The sequence below is a fragment of the Salmo salar genome, chromosome ssa16 (assembly GCF_905237065.1).
Source record: "Salmo salar chromosome ssa16, Ssal_v3.1, whole genome shotgun sequence".
In the NCBI taxonomy this organism is placed as follows: Eukaryota; Metazoa; Chordata; class Actinopteri; order Salmoniformes; family Salmonidae; genus Salmo; species Salmo salar.
This window is the reverse complement of record NC_059457.1, coordinates 89,298,271-89,320,770: the sequence shown is the minus strand read 5'-3', so window position 1 is coordinate 89,320,770 and position 22,500 is coordinate 89,298,271. Positions and strand designations below refer to the sequence as shown.

Here is a 22,500-nt window from a genome sequence, read left to right as displayed (position 1 = left end):
TGTCATGTCCAGTAGTATTTTAAACTGTATCTAACTGTCTTATGTTGCTGGACCCCAGGAAGAGAAGCTCCCCAAACCACTTATATGTATATACACGCATTAATTGGTGTCTTAACCAATCAAAATAGATGCATTAATAGGGGTCTTAACCAATCAAAATAGATGCATTAAAAGGGGTCTTAACCAATCAAAATAGATGCATTAATAGGGGTCTTAACCAATCAAAATAGATGCATTAATTGGTGTCTTAACCAATCAAAATAGGTCTTAACAATCAAAATAGATGCATTAATTGGTGTCTTAACCAATCAAAATAGATGCATTAATTGGGGTCTTAACCAATCAAAATAGGTCTTAACAATCAAAATAGATGCATTAATTGGTGTCTTAACCAATCAAAATAGATGCATTAACTGGTGTATTAACCAATCAAAATAGATGCATTAACTGGTGTATTAACCAATCAAAATAGATGCATTAACTGGTGTATTAACCAATCAAAATAGATGCATTAACTGGTGTATTAACCAATCAAAATAGATGCATTAATTGGTGTATTAACCAATCAAAATAGATGCATTAACTGGTGTATTAACCAATCAAAATAGATGCATTAACTGGTGTATTAACCAATCACAATAGATGCATTCATTGGTGTATTAACCAATCAAAATAGATGCATTAATTGGTGTATTAACCAATGAAAATAGATGCATTAATTGGTGTATTAACCAATGAAAATAGATGCATTAACTGGGGTCTTAACCAATGAAAATAGATGAATTAATTTGTGTATTAACCAATGAAAATATATGCATTAATTGGGGTCTTAACCAATGAAAATAGATTAATTAACTGGGGTCTTAACCAATGAAAATAGATGCATTAATTGGGGTCTTAACCAATGAAAATAGATGCATTAATTGGTGTATTAACCAATGAAAATAGATGCATTAATTGGTGTATTAACCAATGAAAATAGATGCATTAATTGGTGTATTAATCAGTCACAAGGAGAAGGAGGAACAGGTTGATACAAAGAGGTACTTGATGCAGTGTTATAGGTCAGATGTAAATACTCAGATCAGCCAACAGAACACACTGCCATAGGCTCTGGTACTGATGCCAGACAACACATCACCTCAGATCAGCCAACAGAACACACTGCCATAGGCTCTGGTACTGATGCCAGACAACACATCACCTCAGATCAGCCAACAGAACACACTGCCATAGGCTCTGGTACTGATGCCAGACAACACATCACCTCAGATCAGCCAACAGAACACACTGCCATAGGCTCTGGTACTGATGCCAGACAACACATCACCTCAGATCAGCCAAGAGAACACACTGCCATAGGCTCTGGTACTGATGCCAGACAACACATCACCTCAGATCAGCCAACAGAACATCAAGACGCTGGTCTTTCCATCTCACTTGGTCCTCTACCAGTAGTAATCAGATCAGAAACCTCTATTCAGTGTAAAATCCATCCCTGTCAGAGGAACCTCTATTCAGTGTAAAATCCATCCCTGTCAGAGGAACCTCTATTCAGTGTAAAATCCATCCCTGTCAGAGGAACCTCTATTCAGTGTAAAACCCATCCCTGTCAGAGGAACCTCTATTCAGTGTAAAACCATCCCTGTCAGAGGAACCTCTATTCAGTGTAAAATCCATCCCTGTCAGAGGAACCTCTATTCAGTGTAAAATCCATCCCTGTCAGAGGAACCTCTATTCACTGTAAAACCATCCCTGTCAGAGGAACCTCTATTCAGTGTAAAATCCATCCCTGTCAGAGGAACCTCTATTCAGTGTAAAATCCATCCCTGTCAGAGGAACCTCTATTCAGTGTAAAATCCATCCCTGTCAGAGGAACCTCTATTCAGTGTAAAATCCATCCCTGTCAGAGGAACCTCTATTCAGTGTAAAATCCATGTAAATGTGTTGATACGATGTCTCTCTGGATCTCTGAATAAGTTAGAGTTTGAGACATGGAGAGAGAGGAGACACAGAGAGAGAGATAGATATATATATATACAGAGAGAGAGATAGATATATATATATACAGAGAGAGAGATAGATATATATATATATACAGAGAGAGAGATAGATATATATATATACAGAGAGAGAGATAGATATATATATACACAGAGAGAGATAGATATATATATATACAGAGAGAGAGATATATATATATATATATATATATATATATATATACACAGAGAGATATATATATATACAGAGAGAGAGATAGATATATATATATATATACAGAGAGAGAGATAGATATATATATATACAGAGAGAGATATAGATATATATATATACAGAGAGAGAGATATAGATATATATATACAGAGAGAGAGATAGATATATATATATACAGAGAGAGAGAGATAGATATATATATACAGAGAGAGAGATAGATATATATATATATACAGAGAGAGATAGATATATATACAGAGAGAGATAGATATATATATATATACAGAGAGAGATAGATAGATATATATATAAATACAGAGAGAGAGATAGATATATATATATACAGAGAGAGATATAGATATATGTATATACAGAGAGAGATATAGATATATATATACAGAGAGAGAGATAGATATATATATATATATATACAGAGAGAGATAGATAGATATATATACAGAGAGAGAGATAGATATATATATATATACAGAGAGAGAGATAGATAGATATATATATATATATACAGAGAGAGAGATAGATATATATATATACAGAGAGAGAGATAGATATATATATATATACAGAGAGAGAGATAGATATATATATCTACAGAGAGAGAGATAGATATATATATACAGAGAGAGATAGCAGCCAGTCACCATTAAGGAAATGAAAAATAATTCACTACTATGTGTCTTATCTGGATTCTCCTGTCTGATATGGATGTCAACTTGCAGGACCATGTAGCCACTACATGAAAGGGGATCCTGCAGTGATACACACACACACACACACACACACACACACACACACACACACACACACACACACACACACACACACACACACACACACACACAGAGAAACACAGAAACACAGAAACACATACACTCCCTGCTGTCCTTAGCCAGAGGACAGATGGCTGAGATGTGGCATGTGACCAGTATATCATCATAATCTCCTTCTGACCACCCGCCCCACCGCTGTGTGTGTGTGTGTGTGTGTGTGTGTGTGTGTGTGTGTGTGTGTGTGTGTGTGTGTGTGTGTGTGTGTGTGTGTGTGTGTGTGTGTGTGTGTGTGTATTTCCGCCCCACTAGACTACGCTGGACAACATGTTTCACCCACAGAGACCAGATGTTTGAGCTTCTCCTTTGGTCTGTCATGAACCCTGGAAATACTGTCTCTGTCAAGCAACAAGCTCCTTTTCCCAATTGACTAGATAGACCCTTCACTCAGTCACCCAGACTAGACAGACCCTTCACTCAGTCACCCAGACTAGACAGACCCTTCACTCAGTCACCCAGACTAGACAGACCCTTCACTCAGTCACCCAGACTAGACAGACCCTTCACTCAGACAGACCCTTAACTCAGTCACCCAGACTAGACAGACCCTTCACTCAGTCACCCAGACTAGACAGACCCTTCACTCAGTCACCCAGACTAGACAGACCCTTCACTCAGACACCCAGACTAGATCCTTCACTCAGACAGACCCTTAACTCAGTCACCCAGACTAGACAGACCCTTCACTCAGTCACCCAGACTAGATCCTTCACTCAGACAGACCCTTAACTCAGTCACCCAGACTAGACAGACCCTTCACTCAGTCACCCAGACTAGACAGACCCTTCACTCAGTCACCCAGACTAGACAGACCCTTCACTTAGTCACCCAGACTAGATCCTTCACTCAGACAGACCCTTAACTCAGTCACCCAGACTAGACAGACCCTTCACTCAGTCACCCAGACTAGATCCTTCACTCAGACAGACCCTTAACTCAGTCACCCAGACTAGACAGACCCTTCACTCAGTCACCCAGACTAGACAGACCCTTCACTCAGTCACCCAGACTAGACAGACCCTTCACTTAGTCACCCAGACTAGATCCTTCACTCAGACAGACCCTTAACTCAGTCACCCAGACTAGATCCTTCACTCAGACAGACCCTTAACTCAGTCACCCAGACTAGACAGACCCTTCACTCACTCACCCAGACTAGACAGACCAGAGGACACTTCAGTGTGTCTGTAAGGATGTTCTGTTCACCTCTGATACCATCTCATCAGTAGTGTGTATATTGTTCCTGATCAGATACCATCTCATCAGTAGTGTGTATCTTGTTCCTGATCAGATATCATCTCATCAGTAGTGTGTATCTTGTTCCTGATCAGATATCATCTCATCAGTAGTGTGTATCTTGTTCCTGATCAGATACCATCTCATCAGTAGTGTGTATATTGTTCCTGATCAGATACCATCTCATCAGTAGTGTGTATCTTGTTCCTGATCAGATACCATCTCATCAGTAGTGTGTATCTTGTTCCTGATCAGATACCATCTCATCAGTAGTGTGTATCTTGTTCCTGATCAGATACCATCTCATCAGTAGTGTGTATCTTGTTCCTGATCAGATACCATCTCATCAGTAGTGTGTATATTGTTCCTGATCAGATACCATCTCATCAGTAGTGTGTATCTTGTTCCTGATCAGATACCATCTCATCAGTAGTGTGTATCTTGTTCCTGATCAGATACCATCTCATCAGTAGTGTGTATCTTGTTCCTGATCAGATACCATCTCATCAGTAGTGTGTATCTTGTTCCTGATCAGATACCATCTCATCAGAAGTCTTCATAGCTAATTTCTAATTAAGCCACAATGTAATTATACAGCCAACAATGCCTTAAAGGACAAGGTTAAACCCAAACTGTCTGTTGTTGGGCCGAGAGGAAAGAAACACAATGGGGATTAATCTACTGTATTATTATATAAAACATACACCTTCCCTCCCCCCTCCCTCCTTCCCTCCTCCTCCCTCCCTCCCTCACTCCTCCCTCCTTCCCTCCTCCTCCCTCCCTCCCTCACTCCTCCCTCCTTCCCTCCCCCCTCACTCCTCCCTCCCTCTCCTCTCCTTCTCCTCTCCTCCTCCCTCCCTCCCTCCTTCCCTCCTCCCTCCCTCCCTCTCCTCTCCTCCTCCTCCTCCCTCCTTCCCTCCTCCCTCCCTCCCTCCCTCTCCTCTCCTTCTCCTCTCCTCCTCCTCCTCCCTCCCTCCCTCCCTCCCTCCCTCCCTCCCTCCCTCCCTCCCTCTCCTCTCCTCTCCTTCTCCTCTCCTTCTTCTCCTCCTCCCTCCCTCCCTCTCCTCCTCCTCCCTCCCTCTCTCCCTCTCCTTCTCCACCTCCTCTCCTCCTCCTCTCCTCCTCCTCTCCTCTCCTCTCTCCACAGTGATGAAGCTGTTAATCAGATGAATCAGTAATATAGTGTGTATTCCTGATGGCAGCAGAGATATAAAGCACATCACTTTATTTTGTCCTTAGCACTGTATACAGTAAACACATGTGTGTCTACCTGTCTGTGTGTGTGTGTGTGGCTACCTGCCTGCCTGTGTGTGTGTGTGTGTGTGTGTGTGTGTGTGTGTGTGTGTGTGTGTGTGTGTGTGTGTGTGTGTGTGTGTGTGTGTGTGTGTGTGTGTGTGTGTGTGTGTGTGTGTGTGTGTGTGTGTGTGTGTGTGTGCGTGTGGCTACCTGCCTGGGTGTGTGTGTGTGTATCAATGTGCATGTGTCAATGTGTAATGTATAAACAAGGAACCAGCTAAATGAAAACCTGTCTTGTGTTGATGTCCTTGGAGATGAATAGAAAACAGCTGTGTGTATGGAACATGTTGAAGTTACATGTTGATACTGTCAACATGGAATATCTGTGTGTGTGTGTGTGTGTGTGTGTCTACCGGCCTGCCTGTGTGTGTGTGTGTTTGTGTGTGTGTGTGTCTGTGTCTACCGGTCTGCGTGTGTGTGTGTGTGTGTTTTTGTGTGTGTGTGTGTGTGGGTGTGTGTGTGTCTACCGGCCTGCCTGTGTGTGTGTGTGTGTGTGTGTGTGTGTGTGTGTGTGTGTGTGTGTGTGTGTGTGTGTGTGTGTGTGTGTGTGTGTGAGTGTGTTTGTGTGTGTGTGTGTGTGTGTGTGTGTGTGTGTGTGTGTGTGTGTGTGTGTGTGCAGAATGAATCGACCTTCCAGACTTGAGGATCATAACAATACGATAGTCTAGTGGTGTTTGTAGCCTAAAACCAAACACATTAATATTTAACCGTTAATATTATCCCTGAATGAGCCTGAGGAAGATCAGGGTGAAACGATACACATTAAAACTACAGCAGTGTCCATTAGAGTGCAGGTACTGTGCATTCAGGAAGTATTCACATCATTGACTTTTTCCACATTTTGTTACGTTACAGCCTTATTCCAAAAATTGATTCAATAAATAAAACATCCTCATCAATCTACACACAACACCCCATAATGACATCACAATACCCCATAATGACATCACAATACCCCATAATGACATCACAATACCCCATATCGACATCACAACACCCCATAATGACATCATAATACCCCATAATGACATCACAATACCCCATATCGACATCACAACACCCCATAATGACATCATAATACCCCATAATGACATCACAATACCCCATAAGGACAAAGTGAAAACAGGTCTTTTAGAATTTTTTTGCAAATGTATTAAATATCAAATAACAGAAATACATTATTTACATAACTATTCAGACCCTCTGTTATGAGACTCAGGCTCAGTCGCATCCTGCTTCTATCGATCATCCTTGAGATGTTTCTTAAAATTGATCGGAGTCCACCTGTGGTTAATTAGATTAATTGGACATGATTTGAAAGGAACACACCTGTCTATATAAGGTCCCACAGTTGACAGTGCAAGTCAGAGCAAAAACCAAGCCATGAGGTTGAAGGAATTGTCCGTAGAGCTCCGAGACAGGATTGTGTCGAGGCACAGATCTGGGGAAGGGTAGCAAAAAATGTCTGCAGCATTGAAGGTCCCCAATGGAAGAAAATTGGAACCACCAAGACTCTTCCTTGAGCTGGATGCCCGGCCATACTGAGCAATCGGGGGAGAAGGGCCTTGGTCAGGGAGGTGACCAAGAACCCGATGGTCACTCTGACAGAGCTCCAGAGTTCCTCTGTGGAGATGGGAGAACCTTCCAGAAGGACAACCATCTCTGCAGCACCACCAATCAGGCGTTTATGTGTGTGTGTGTGTGTGTGTGTGTGTGTGTGTGTGTGTGTGTGTGTGTGTGTGTGTGTGTGTGTGTGTGTGTGTGTGTGTGTGTGTGTGTGTGTGTGTTTGTGCGTGTGCGTGTCCTCCAGGGAGAAGGAAAGCCACTAAGAAGGAAGAATCAATCAAACAATAGAATGTAATAAAACGTTATGTATTAAAGAGAAAATCCCTTTAAAAGCTTTTATAATGAGGAGGAGCGGGAGGAGAAATCCTAAGACTGTAATGTTCTCTCTCCCGTATCAGACGTCAGCTTAGCTGTACATGGCTTCACTGTTGTTCCCTGTATCCTCATAAGAACAAGGTGAACAATACACACACACACACACACACACACACACACACACACACACACACACACACACACACACACACACACACACACACACACACACACACACACACACACACACACACACACACACACACACACACACACACACACACACACACACACACACACACACACACACACACACACACACACACCATACTCTGGTATCTCTGATTTAGATTGTTCAGGTTCTAACTTCCTGTTCCCTGATGTTCTGCATACAAAATGGCACCCTATTCTCTATATAGTACACTACTTTAGACCAGGGCCCTATGGCACCCTATTCCCTATATATAGTGCACTACTGTTGACCAGGGCCCTATGGCACCCTATTCCCTATATATATAGTGCATTACTGTTGACCAGGGCCCTATGGCACCCTATTCCCTATATATATAGTGCATTACTGTTGACCAGGGCCCTATGGCACCCTATTCCCTATATATATAGTGCACTACTGTTGACCAGGGCCCTATGGCACCCTATTCCCTATATATATAGTGCATTACTGTTGACCAGGGCCCTATGGCACCCTATTCCCTATATATATAGTGCATTACTGTTGACCAGGGCTAGGGCAATATAAAGGAGTATGGTTCCATTTGGGACTCAACCTCTGTCATGAATCACTAGACGTGTTGTAGTTGGGGCCAAGGCCAATCAGTCAGCGAGACCACTGAGTGTGTGTGTGTGTGTGTGTGTGTGTGTGTGTGTGTGTGTGTGTGTGTGTGTGTGTGTGTGTGTGTGTGTGTGTGTGTGTGTGTGTGTGTGTGTGTGTGTGTGTGTGTGTGTGTGTAGGCTTCACCTCGTACCCAGAAGCTAAACCAGGGACAGACCAACACAGTGAGATGGATCTCTAAGAAACAATTCTCTGGTGATTGGTCACTAAATAAGGATCTCTAAGAAACAATTCTCTGGTGATTGGTCACTAAATAAGGATCTCTAGTATCAATTCTCTGGTGATTGGTCACTAAATAAGGATCTCTAAGAAACAATTCTCTGGTGATTGGTCACTAAATAAGGATCTCTAGTATCAATTATCTGGTGATTGGTCACTAAATAAGGATCTCTAGTATCAATTATCTGGTGATTGGTCACTAAATAAGGATCTCCATTATCAATTCTCTGGTGGTTGGTCACTAAATAATGATCTCCATTATCAATTCTCTGGTGATTGGTCACTAAATAATGATCTCCATTATCAATTCTCTGGTGATTGGTCACTAAATAAGGATCTCTAGGATCAATCTTTTCCAACCAGCTGACAAACGTGAGAAGTCACACACACATATGACCAGCTAGATGAGGGACCACGTTGACCAGCTAGATGAGGGACCACATTGACCAGCTAGATGAGGGACCACATTGACCAGCTAGATTAGGGACCATGTTGACCAGCTAGATTAGGGACCACGTTGACCAGCTAGATGAGGGACCACATTGACCAGCTAGATGAGGGACCACATTGACCAGCTAGATGAGGGACCACATTGACCAGCTAGATTAGGGACCATGTTGACCAGCTAGATTAGGGACCACGTTGACCAGCTAGATGAGGGACCACGTTGACCAGCTAGATGAGGGACCACATTGACCAGCTAGATGAGGGACCACATTGACCAGCTAGATTAGGGACCATGTTGACCAGCTAGATTAGGGACCACGTTGACCAGCTAGATTAGGGACCACGTTGACCAGCTAGATGAGGGACCACATAGACCAGCTAGATGAGGGACCACATAGACCAGCTAGATGAGGGACCACATAGACCAGCTAGATGAGGGATCATGTTGACCAGATACAGTGAGGGAAAAAAGTATTTGATCCCCTGCTGATTTTGTACGTTTTCCCACTGACAAAGAAAGGATCAGTCTATAATTTTAATGGTAGGTTTATTTGAACAGTGAGAGACAGAATAACAACAAAAATATCCAGAAAAACGCATGTCAAAAATGTTATAAAATGATTTGCATTTGAATGAGTGAAATAAGTATTTGACCCCTCTGCAAAACATGACTTCAGACGTTTCTTGTAGTTGGCCACCAGGTTTGCACACATCTCAGGAGGGATTTTGTCCCACTCCTCTTTGCAGATCTTCTCCAAGTCATTAAGGTTTCGAGGCTGACGTTTGGCAACTCGAACCTTCAGCTCCCTCCACAGATTTTCTATGGAATTAAGGTCTGGAGATTGGCTAGGCCACTCCAGGACCTTAATGTGCTTCTTCTTGAGCCACTCCTTTGTTGCCTTCGCTGTGTGTTTTGGGTCAATGTCATGCTGGAATACCCATCCACGACCCATTTTCAATGCCCTGGCTGAGGGAAGGAGGTTCTCACCCAAAATTTGACGGTACATGGCCCCGTCCATCGTCCCTTTGATGCGGTGAAGTTGTCCTGTCCCCTTTGCAGAACCCCCCCCCCCCCCCCAAAGCATAATGTTTGCACCTCCATGTTTGATGGTGGGGATGGTGTTCTTGGGGTCATAGGCAGCATTCCTCCTCCTCCAAACACGGCAAGTTGAGTTGATGCCAAAGAGCTCAATTTTGGTCTCATCTGACCACAACACTTTCACCCAGTTGTCCTCTGAATCATTCAGATGTTCATTGGCAAACTTCAGACGGGCATGTATATGTGCTTTCTTTAGCAGGGGGACCCTGCAGGCGCTGCTGGATTTCAGTCCTTCACGGCGTAGTGTGTTACCAATTGTTTTCTTGGTGACTATGGTCCCAGCTGCCTTGAGATCATTGACAAGATCCTCCCGTGTAGTTCTGGGCTGATTCCTCACCCAGATCTTGCATGGAGCCCCAGGCCGAGGGACATTGACAGTTCTTTTGTGTTTCTTCCATTTGCACCAACTGTTGTCACCTTCTCACCAAGATGCTTGGCGATGGTCTTGTAGCCCATTCCAGCCTTGTGTAGGTCTACAATCTTGTCCCTGACATCCTTGGAGAGCTTTTTGGTCTTGGCCATGGTGGAGAGTTTGGAATCTGATTGATTGATTGCTTCTGTGGACAGGTGTCTTTTATATAGGTAACAAACTGAGATTAGGAGCACTCCCTTTAAGAGTATGCTCCTAATCTCAGCACGTTACCTGTATAAAAGACACCTGAGAGCCATAAATCTTTGTGATTGCGAGGGGGTCAAATACTTATTTCCCTCATTAAAATGCAAATTAATTTATAACATTTTTGACATGTGTTTTTCTGGATTTTTTTGTTGTTATTCTGTCTCTCACTGTTCAAATAAACCTACCATTAAAATTATAGACTGATCCTTTCTTTGTCAGTGGGCAAACGTACAAAATCAGCAGGGCATCAAATACTTTTTTCCCTCACTTTAGATGAGGGACAAACAACAAAAATCTGACACCAATCCTCTCCAGCCAACTGGTCTGACCAACAACAGTTATCTGACACCAATCCTCTCCAGCCAACTGGTCTGACCAACAACAGATATCTGACACCAATCCTCTCCAGCCAACTGGTCTGACCAACAACAGATATCTGACACCAATCCTCTCCAGCCAACTGGTGTCACCAACAAGAAGCCACAGAATAACATCTGGTGTCATGTAGTTGTTGAGATGAATCTAATCTTCTTAGGTTACTGTCTAATACTCAAATCACAGCGAGCATTTCAAGAAATCCTTCAAGATCTCAGACTGTGTTTATTTTTCATTGTAGTGGGTGTTAATAATGTAGACAACATGTGTCCTTGTACTCCGGACGCGTCAGTCAGTCACCTCATCTGGCGTCTTCAACACAATGAAAACAACAGGCTTTAAATAACTTGGGGTGTAAAGACAACAATGCCATTGTGAAGAGACGGGCAACACGGGCGTCAAGCGACAATGAATCGTGTGTGTGCGTGTGTGTGTGAATCATCATTGTCTATAAAAATACATTTTTCAGATCCGCTCATTTACACAAACATGAAGAGAAGAGATGGTTTGTAAGAAACAGATAACAATCGCGTAAAGAACTGTGTCTTGATTTGAACAATGCATGTGACGACGTGCCTCAATGAAATTGATTTATCACATTACACAACAGAAAGATGTGACACACACACACACACACACACACACACAAACACAACCAAGACTTCCCCATATGCTACCTGCTAAGACCAATGTTTTTGAAGGCTGTAATTAACACGTTTTCAGTGAAGCTGTTTTCTCAGCAGCTGTTTAGTCATTAACTCACTCACAAACACAATGTCTGAGTCCCAAATTACACCCTATTCCCTATGTAGTGCACTACTTTTGACATAGGGTCTCTTGTTAAAAGTAGTGCACTACATAGGGAATATAGGGTGCAATAATGCTGATGTTTTGTGAAGTACCCAAGACAATACATTATCTCAAACCGCCCGTGGTACTATGAATAAACCAAACATTCCCTGGCCAAGAAGGATATTGAATGAAAGATGCTGATGATTACATAAAGTAGAACGCTGTGTTATGTAGGTCATCGGAACATTGGAACATCAGGACAACGGAGCATCGGAACATCAGAACATCAGAACATGGAACATCAGAACATGGAACATCAGAACACGGAACATCAGAACATCAGAACATGGAACATCAGAACACCAGAACATCAGAACATCAGAACATCAGAACACGGAACATCAGAACATCAGAACATGGAACATCAGAACACCAGAACATCAGAACACGGAACATCAGAACACGGAACATCAGAACATCAGAACACGGAACATCAGAACACGGAACATCAGAACATGGAACATCAGAACACGGAACATCAGAACACGGAACATCAGAACATGGAACATTGGAACATTGGAACAATGAAACATCGGAACATCACAACACGGAATATCAGAACATTGGAACATGAGGACAACGGAACAATGGAACATCAGGACATCGGAACACAAACAGCAAGTTCCATGGAACACAAACACTGTTCCGCTTGGTTCCGCTCGGTTCCACTCCACCCTTTGGTTCTGCACCAGAGGGTGATTTGAACATCAATATCACCATGGTGACGATCATAAACAGCACAGCACCATATTCCCAGGAGTTGAAGCAGCTGATAGAATGTGAGCGGGAAGGGATCTTCCCTAGAGAACACTGAAGCAGCTGATAGAATGTGAGTGGGAAGGGATCTTCCCTAGAGAACACTGAAGCAGCTGATAGAATGTGAGTGGGAAGGGATCTTCCCTAGAGAACACTGAAGCAGCTGATAGACTGTGAGTGGGAAGGGATCTTCCCTAGAGAACACTGAAGCAGCTGATAGAATGTGAGTGGGAAGGGATCTTCCCTAGAGAACACTGAAGCAGCTGATAGAATGTGAGTGGGAAGGGATCTTCCCTAGAGAACACTGAAGCAGCTGATAGAATGTGAGTGGGAAGGGATCTTCCCTAGAGAACACTGAAGCAGCTGATAGACTGTGAGTGGGAAGGGATCTTCCCTAGAGAACACTGAAGCAGCTGATAGAATGTGAGTGGGAAGGGATCTTCCCTAGAGAACACTGAAGCAGCTGATAGAATGTGAGTGGGAAGGGATCTTCCCTAGAGAACACTGAAGCAGCTGATAGAATGTGAGTGGGAAGGGATCTTCCCTAGAGAACACTGAAGCAGCTGATAGAATGTGAGTGGGAAGGGATCTTCCCTAGAGAACACTGAAGCAGCTGATAGAATGTGAGTGGGAAGGGATCTTCCCTAGAGAACACTGAAGCAGCTGATAGAATGTGAGTGGGAAGGGATCTTCCCTAGAGAACACTGAAGCAGCTGATAGAATGTGAGTGGGAAGGGATCTTCCCTAGAGAACACTGAAGCAGCTGATAGAATGTGAGCGGGAAGGGATCTTCCCTAGAGAACACTGAAGCAGCTGATAGAATGTGAGTGGGAAGGGATCTTCCCTAGAGAACACTGAAGCAGCTGATAGAATGTGAGTGGGAAGGGATCTTCCCTAGAGAACACTGAAGCAGCTGATAGAATGTGAGTGGGAAGGGATCTTCCCTAGAGAACACTGAAGCAGCTGATAGAATGTGAGTGGGAAGGGATCTTCCCTAGAGAACACTGAAGCAGCTGATAGAATGTGAGTGGGAAAGGATCTTCCCTAGAGAACACTGAAGCAGCTGATAGAATGTGAGTGGGAAGGGATCTTCCCTAGAGAACACTGAAGCAGCTGATAGAATGTGAGTGGGAAGGGATCTTCCCTAGAGAACACTGAAGCAGCTGATAGAATGTGAGTGGGAAGGGATCTTCCCTAGAGAACACTGAAGCAGCTGATAGAATGTGAGTGGGAAGGGATCTTCCCTAGAGAACACTGAAGCAGCTGATAGAATGTGAGTGGGAAGGGATCTTCCCTAGAGAACACTGAAGCAGCTGATAGAATGTGAGTGGGAAGGGATCTTCCCTAGAGAACACTGAAGCAGCTGATAGAATGTGAGTGGGAAGGGATCTTCCCTAGAGAACACTGAAGCAGCTGATAGACTGTGAGTGGGAAGGGATCTTCCCTAGAGAACACTGAAGCAGCTGATAGAATGTGAGTGGGAAGGGATCTTCCCTAGAGAACACTGAAGCAGCTGATAGAATGTGAGTGGGAAGGGATCTTCCCTAGAGAACACTGAAGCAGCTGATAGAATGTGAGTGGGAAGGGATCTTCCCTAGAGAACACTGAAGCAGCTGATAGAATGTGAGTGGGAAGGGATCTTCCCTAGAGAACACTGAAGCAGCTGATAGAATGTGAGTGGGAAGGGATCTTCCCTAGAGAACACTGAAGCAGCTGATAGAATGTGAGTGGGAAGGGATCTTCCCTAGAGAACACTGAAGCAGCTGATAGAATGTGAGTGGGAAGGGATCTTCCCTAGAGAACACTGAAGCAGCTGATAGAATGTGAGCGGGAAGGGATCTTCCCTAGAGAACACTGAAGCAGCTGATAGAATGTGAGCGGGAAGGGATCTTCCCTAGAGAACACTGAGCAAGCTGATAGAATGTGAGCGGGAAGGGATCTTCCCTAGAGAACACTGAAGCAGCTGATAGAATGTGAGCGGGAAGGGATCTTCCCTAGAGAACACTGAAGCAGCTGATAGAATGTGAGTGGGAAGGGATCTTCCCTAGAGAACACTGAAGCAGCTGATAGAATGTGAGTGGGAAGGGATCTTCCCTAGAGAACACTGAAGCAGCTGATAGAATGTGAGTGGGAAGGGATCTTCCCTAGAGAACACTGAAGCAGCTGATAGAATGTGAGTGGGAAGGGATCTTCCCTAGAGAACACTGAAGCAGCTGATAGAATGTGAGTGGGAAGGGATCTTCCCTAGAGAACACTGAAGCAGCTGATAGAATGTGAGCGGGAAGGGATCTTCCCTAGAGAACACTGAAGCAGCTGATAGAATGTGAGTGGGAAGGGATCTTCCCTAGAGAACACTGAAGCAGCTGATAGAATGTGAGTGGGAAGGGATCTTCCCTAGAGAACACTGAAGCAGCTGATAGAATGTGAGTGGGAAGGGATCTTCCCTAGAGAACACTGAAGCAGCTGATAGAATGTGAGTGGGAAGGGATCTTCCCTAGAGAACACTGAAGCAGCTGATAGAATGTGAGTGGGAAGGGATCTTCCCTAGAGAACACTGAAGCAGCTGATAGAATGTGAGTGGGAAGGGATCTTCCCTAGAGAACACTGAAGCAGCTGATAGAATGTGAGTGGGAAGGGATCTTCCCTAGAGAACACTGAAGCAGCTGATAGAATGTGAGTGGGAAGGGATCTTCCCATAGAGAACACTGAAGCAGCTGATAGAATGTGAGTGGGAAGGGATCTTCCCTAGAGAACACTGAAGCAGCTGATAGAATGTGAGTGGGAAGGGATCTTCCCTAGAGAACACTGAAGCAGCTGATAGAATGTGAGTGGGAAGGGATCTTCCCTAGAGAACACTGAAGCAGCTGATAGAATGTGAGTGGGAAGGGATCTTCCCTAGAGAACACTGAAGCAGCTGATAGAATGTGAGTGGGAAGGGATCTTCCCTAGAGAACACTGAAGCAGCTGATAGAATGTGAGTGGGAAGGGATCTTCCCTAGAGAACACTGAAGCAGCTGATAGACTGTGAGTGGGAAGGGATCTTCCCTAGAGAACACTGAAGCAGCTGATAGAATGTGAGTGGGAAGGGATCTTCCCTAGAGAACACTGAAGCAGCTGATAGAATGTGAGTGGGAAGGGATCTTCCCTAGAGAACACTGAAGCAGCTGATAGAATGTGAGTGGGAAGGGATCTTCCCTAGAGAACACTGAAGCAGCTGATAGAATGTGAGTGGGAAGGGATCTTCCCTAGAGAACACTGAAGCAGCTGATAGAATGTGAGTGGGAAGGGATCTTCCCTAGAGAACACTGAAGCAGCTGATAGAATGTGAGTGGGAAGGGTTCTTCCCTAGAGAACACTGAAGCAGCTGATAGAATGTGAGTGGGAAGGGATCTTCCCTAGAGAACACTGAAGCAGCTGGAACGGGTCTCACGTTGAAATTTTACTCATTTTTCTCTTTTGATTGATGCGTTTAATATTGTCTGCGTTAAACTATACAGTGCACAACACACACGTGAGAGTAAGCATGAACACACACACACACACACACACACACACACACACACACACACACACACACACACACACACACACACACACACACACACACACACATTACAAACACACACTACACACACAAACACATCACAAGGATAATTTGTCTTTGCGAGGAGGGAGGAGAAAAGCCATGTATAATCTGACTACAGATCAATAATGTTTTATTGTGTTGTATTTATTGTTGTCAGTCCTGATGCACTGTGTCTACGCTACTAGCAGGAGAATGATGAACCTGGGCAGCAGAAAGCTCAGACTACCAGCAGGAGAATGATGAACCTGGGCAGCAGAAAGCTCAGACTACCAGCAGGAGAATGATGAACCTGGGCAGCAGAAAGCTCAGACTACCAGCAGGAGAATGATGAACCTGGGCAGCAGAAAGCTCAGACTACCAGCAGGAGAACGATGAACCTGGGCAGCAGAAAGCTCAGACTACCAGCAGGAGAATGATGAACCTGGGCAGCAGAAAGCTCAGACTACCAGCAGGAGAACGATGAACCTCGGCAGCAGAAAGCTCAGACTACCAGCAGGAGAACGATTAACCTGGGCAGCAGAAAGCTCAGACTACCAGCAGGAGAATGAGGAACCTGGGCAGCAGAAAGCTCAGACTACCAGCAGGAGAATGATGAACCTGGGCAGCAGAAAGCTCAGACTACCAGCAGGACAATGATGAACCTGGGCAGCAGAAAGCTCAGACTACCAGCAGGAGAATGATGAACCTGGGCAGCAGAAAGCTCAGACTACCAGCAGGACAATGATGAACCTGGGCAGCAGAAAGCTCAGACTACCAGCAGGAGAATGATGAACCTGGGCAGCAGAAAGCTCAGACTACCAGCAGGAGAATGATGATCCTGGGCAGCAGAAAGCTCAGACTACCAGCAGGAGAATGATGATCCTGGGCAGCAGAAAGCTCAGACTACCAGCAGGAGAACGATGAACCTGGGCAGCAGAAAGCTCAGACTACCAGCAGGAGAACGATGAACCTGGGCAGCAGAAAGCTCAGACTACCAGCAGGAGAATGATGAACCTGGGCAGCAGAAAGCTCAGACTACCAGCAGGAGAACGATGAACCTGGGCAGCAGAAAGTTCAGACTACCAGCAGGAGAACGATGAACCTGGGCAGCAGAAAGCTCAGACTACCAGCAGGAGAATGATGAACCTGGGCAGCAGAAAGCTCAGACTACCAGCAGGAGAATGATGATCCTGGGCAGCAGAAAGCTCAGACTACCAGCAGGAGAACGATGAACCTGGGCAGCAGAAAGCTCAGACTACCAGCAGGAGAACGATGAACCTGGGCAGCAGAAAGCTCAGACTACCAGCAGGAGAATGATGATCCTGGACAGCAGAAAGCTCAGACTACCAGCAGGAGAACGATGAACCTGGGCAGCAGCAAGCTCAGACTACCAGCAGGAGAACGATGAACCTGGGCTGCAGAAAGCTCAGACTACCAGCAGGAGAATGATGAACCTGGGCAGCAGAAAGCTCAGACTACCAGCAGGAGAATGTTGAACCTGGGCAGCAGAAAGCTCAGACTACCAGCAGGACAATGATGAACCTGGGCAGCAGAAAGCTCAGACTACCAGCAGGAGAATGATGAACCTGGGCAGCAGAAAGCTCAGACTACCAGCAGGAGAATGATGAACCTGGGCAGCAGAAAGCTCAGACTACCAGCAGGAGAACAATGAACCTGGGCAGCAGAAAGCTCAGACTACCAGCAGGAGAATGATGAACCTGGGCAGCAGAAAGCGCAGACTAAGTCCCAAAATACACTATATTCCCTATAGAGTGCACTAGTTTTGAGCAGGGTCTAAGATCACTGCACCTGTACATAGCCCATCTATAATTTAGCCCATACAACTACCTCTTCCCCTACTGTATTTATTTATTTTGCTCCTTTGCACCCCATTATTTCTATTTCTACTTTGCACTTTCTTCCACTACAAATCTACCATTCCAGCGTTTTACTTGCAATATTGTATTGACTTTGCCACCATGGCCTTTTTTGCCTTTACCTTCCTTATCTCACCTCATTTGCTCACATTGTAAATAGACTTATTTTTCTACTGTATTATTGACTGTATATTTGTTTTACTTCATGTGTAACTCTGTGTTGTTGTATGTGTTGAACTGCTTTGCTTTATCTTGGCCAGGTCGCAATTGTAAATGAGAACTTGTTCTCAACTTCCCTACCTGGTTAAATAAAGGTTAAATAAATACAAAAATAAAATAAAAAGGGCTGTAGGATAATGGGTGCAATTTTGGACACAGGCAAAGTGTGAGGATCACTATAGAATTGAAAGCTGTGGAGAATGCAGGGACATTTCATGTCTCATAGTTTCTATGGAGATTTGCTTTGAGTAGAGACAGACGTGGTGTTTAGAGAGAAACCCCTGCCACATTACTGATGAACAGTCACAAAGTCTGTTTAGAGTACATCACAATAACAAATATGAAGGAAACACATGATTAAAGGATGGATGGAGTAGGGGGTTGGTAGAGGCTGAGAGAGAGAGGGATAGAGAGGGAAAGAGAGAGAGAGAGAGAGAGAGAGAGAGAGAGAGAGAGAGAGAGAGAGAGAGAGAGAGAGAGAGAGAGAGAGAGAGAGAGAGAGAGAGAGAGAGAGAGAGAGAGAGAGAGAGAGAGAGAGAAAGAGAGAGAGGGAGAGGGAAAGAGAGAGGGAGAGGGAGAGAGAGAGAGAGAGAGAGAGAGAGAGGGTAAGAGAAAGAGCAAGAGGGAGAGGGAAAGAGAGAGAGAGGGAGAGGGAGAGAAGGGGATGGGGAGGGATGCTATGGACTCTCTCATCTCTTTTAAGTTAGCATTAGCGTTCCACTCTGTGACAGCCTCACTAAGCCCCCCGTCGCCTGTGTCAACACTTTGGTGTGTGTGTGTGTGTGTGTGTGTGTGTGTGTGTGTGTGTGTGTGTGTGTGTGTGTGTGTGTGGGCTGTTCACTAGAAATAGACTTCTATTTCAGACGTTTGAAAAGGATCAGATAACGTCCATATATGTCTTCCTCTGAGCTCACCCATTATTATTTATTTAAATATTGCCGAGCACTCAGTGTGTGAACAAGTATTTCAGAGTGTCTGAATGAATCGATGTGTGTGTGTGTCTGGGTCTGTGTGTGTGTGTGTGTGTGTGTGTGCGCGCGTGCGTGCATGCGTGCGTGTGTGTGTGTGTGTGTCTGTATGTGTGTGTGTGTGTGTGTCTGTATGTGTGAGTGTGTGTGTGTGTGTGTCTGTATGTGTGAGTGTGTGTGTGTGTGTGTGTGTGTCTGTATGTGTGTGTGTGTGTGTGTCTGTATGTGTGAGTGTGTGTGTGTGTGTGTCTGTATGTGTGTGTGTGTGCGCGTGCGTGGGTGGGTGCTAAGAAATTTACAAGATTCAAAACAAATAAAAGCGAGTGACTGAAGGCTTCCAACTCCGCTAGAACAGAACAGGGCTGCATTATCTAGAGCCATGAAATATAAATGATGCCAAATAGCCTTTTTACAGACAGCTAGAGAGAGAGAGAGAGAGAGAGAGAGAAGAGAGAGAGAGAGAGAGACAGAGAGAGACAGACAGACAGACAGACAGACAGACAGACAGACAGACAGACAGACAGACAGACAGACAGACAGACAGACAGACAGACAGACAGACAGACAGACAGACAGACAGACAGACAGACAGACAGACAGACAGACAGACAGAGAGGAGAAAGATAGGAAGTAGAGGAAGTAGAAGTGTTGTTGCCATGGTGATGTGTTAGTGTGGAAAGGGCATCAGATTTGACTTTTGACCGTTTAATTAATGCTATTGAAATGGCTGTGCTTTTTAATCAACAACCAAGTAATCAGAAAGACAAGACAAAGAAGGAGAAGAGGAGAGGAGAATGGAGAGGGGACTGAGGAGAGGAGAGTGGAGTGGAGAGGGGACTGAGGAGTGGAGGCTGAGGAGATGAGAGAGGAGTGGAGAGAGGAGAGGAGAGGGGAGAGGAAGCTGAGGAGAGGAGGCTGAGGAGAGGAGAATGGAGAGGGGGCTGAGGAGAGGAGAATGGAGAGGGGACTGAGGAGAGGAGAGTGGAGTGGAGAGGGGACTGAGGAGTGGAGGCTGAGGAGATGAGAGGGGACTGAGGAGAGGAGAGAGGAGTGGGGGCTGAGGAGAGGAGGCTGAGGAGAGGAGAGAGGAGTGGGGTCTGAGGAGAGGAGGCTGAGGAGATGAGAGGGGGCTGAGGAGAGGAGAGAGGAGTGGGGGCTGAGGAGAGGAGGCTGAGGAGAGGAGAGAGGAGTGGGGGCTGAGGAGAGGAGGCTGAGGAGAGGAGAGAGGAGAGAGAGCTGAGACATCTAAGTGGTGTAGTAATAACATTGTAATGTTCAGGTGTAGAGTCCGTCTCAATGGGCTCCTGTAACAATCCCTAAATGGTTGAGTGGCTCGACACTGATATTTCTGGGTGAACGTTTTCCCTTGAATTCACTGCAGTCAGGATCTATTCTATATAACATGGTTTACTGACTGGTAACTGGTTTACTGACTGGCAACTGGTTTACTGACTGGTAACTGGTTTACTGACTGGTAACTGGTTTACTGACTGGCAACTGGTTTACTGACTGGCAACTGGTTTACTGACTGGTAACTGGTTTACTGACTGGTAACTGGTTTACTGACTGGCAACTGGTTTACTGACTGGCAACTCTGACTTTGACACTCTGGGACATTTTCATACATTTCAGCACTCATTTGAGATAATTTCCTCACTGCCACATAGAGCTGCACGATACGGGCAACAAAATATATAAACTCAGAAAATATATAGGTCTTATTTTTAACCAAATGTTGCAATTGTGATTTGACTTCCGATTTAGATCAGAACACTTGGGTGAACTGTTGGAATCGTGGAAAATGAAAGATTTTTCTAATTCTATAGAATATAATGGTGGGCACTTTGAGTGCAGTGTTGTTTGCCATGACAACAGATGAAAATGGGAGGAGTTACTGTGACAACGTGTTGGTCAGTGTTTCCTAGGTAACCCTGTAATCTGTGGCTACATGTTTTCTCTTAGCTACTAGGAGTTACTGTGACAACGTGTTGGTCAGTGTTTCCTAGGTAACCCTGTAATCTGTGGCTACATGTTTTCTCTTAGCTACTAGGAGTTACTGTGACAACGTGTTGGTCAGTGTTTCCTAGGTAACCCTGTAATCTGTGGCTACATGTTTTCTCTTAGCTACTAGGAGTTACTGTGACAACGTGTTGGTCAGTGTTTCCTAGGGGACGCTGTAATCTGTGGCTACATGTTTTCTCTTAGCTACTAGGAGTTACTGTGACAACGTGTTGGTCAGTGTTTCCTAGGGGACGCTGTAATCTGTGGCTACATGTTTTCTCTTAGCTACTAGGAGTTACTGTGACAACGTGTTGGTCAGTGTTTCCTAGGGGACGCTGTAATCTGTGGCTACATGTTTTCTCTTAGCTACTTCATGTAGCCAACATAGTCATGCTCCTGAGCGGCGCAGCGGTCTGAACCCCTACATCTCAGTGCAAGAGGCGTCACTACAGTCCCTGGTTTAAATCCAGGCTGTATCACATCCGTCCGTGATTGGGAGTCCCTCTACAGTCCCTGGTTTGAATACAGGCTGTATCACATCCGGCCGTGATTGGGAGTCCCAAAGGGATGCGCACAATTTACCCAGCGTCGTCCGGGTTTGGCCGGTGTAGGCCCTCATTGTAAATTAGATTTGTTCTTAACTGACTTGCCTAGTTAAATAAAGGTTTAATAAAAATAAGATGCTTTTGTCTATTCCTCTTTGATTTAGAAGATACTGTTGTACAATCAACATGCTGATTTAGGTTTCCACCATCACTGGTATCAGGCTGTATTAGCTAGCTACGTTTGCTCTGACTGAATACATGTATTAGCTAGCTACGTTTTCTCTGACTGAGTACATGTATTAGTTAGCTACGTTTGCTCTGACTGAGTACATGTATTAGCTAGCTACGTTTGCTCTGACTGAGTACATGTATTAGCTAGCTACGTTTGCTCTGACTGAGTACTGTATTAGCTAGCTACGTTTTCTCTGACTGAATACATGTATTAGTTAGCTACGTTTTCTCTGACTGAATACATGTATTAGTTAGCTACGTTTTCTCTGACTGAATACATGTATTAGCTAGCTACGTTTGCTCTGACTGAATACATGTATTAGTTAGCTACGTTTTCTCTGACTGAATACATGTATTAGCTAGCTACGTTTTCTCTGACTGAATATATGTATTAGCTAGCTA

At 44.6% G+C, this 22,500-nt stretch overlaps 1 protein-coding gene across 1 annotated transcript in view; it reads right to left on the bottom strand.

Annotated features, from left to right (window-relative positions):
• LOC106574799 (protocadherin-17) overlaps positions 1-22,500 on the bottom strand; it is a 167,913-nt gene that overhangs the window by 66,899 nt on the left and 78,514 nt on the right. The gene's annotated exons all lie outside the window — the stretch shown is intronic.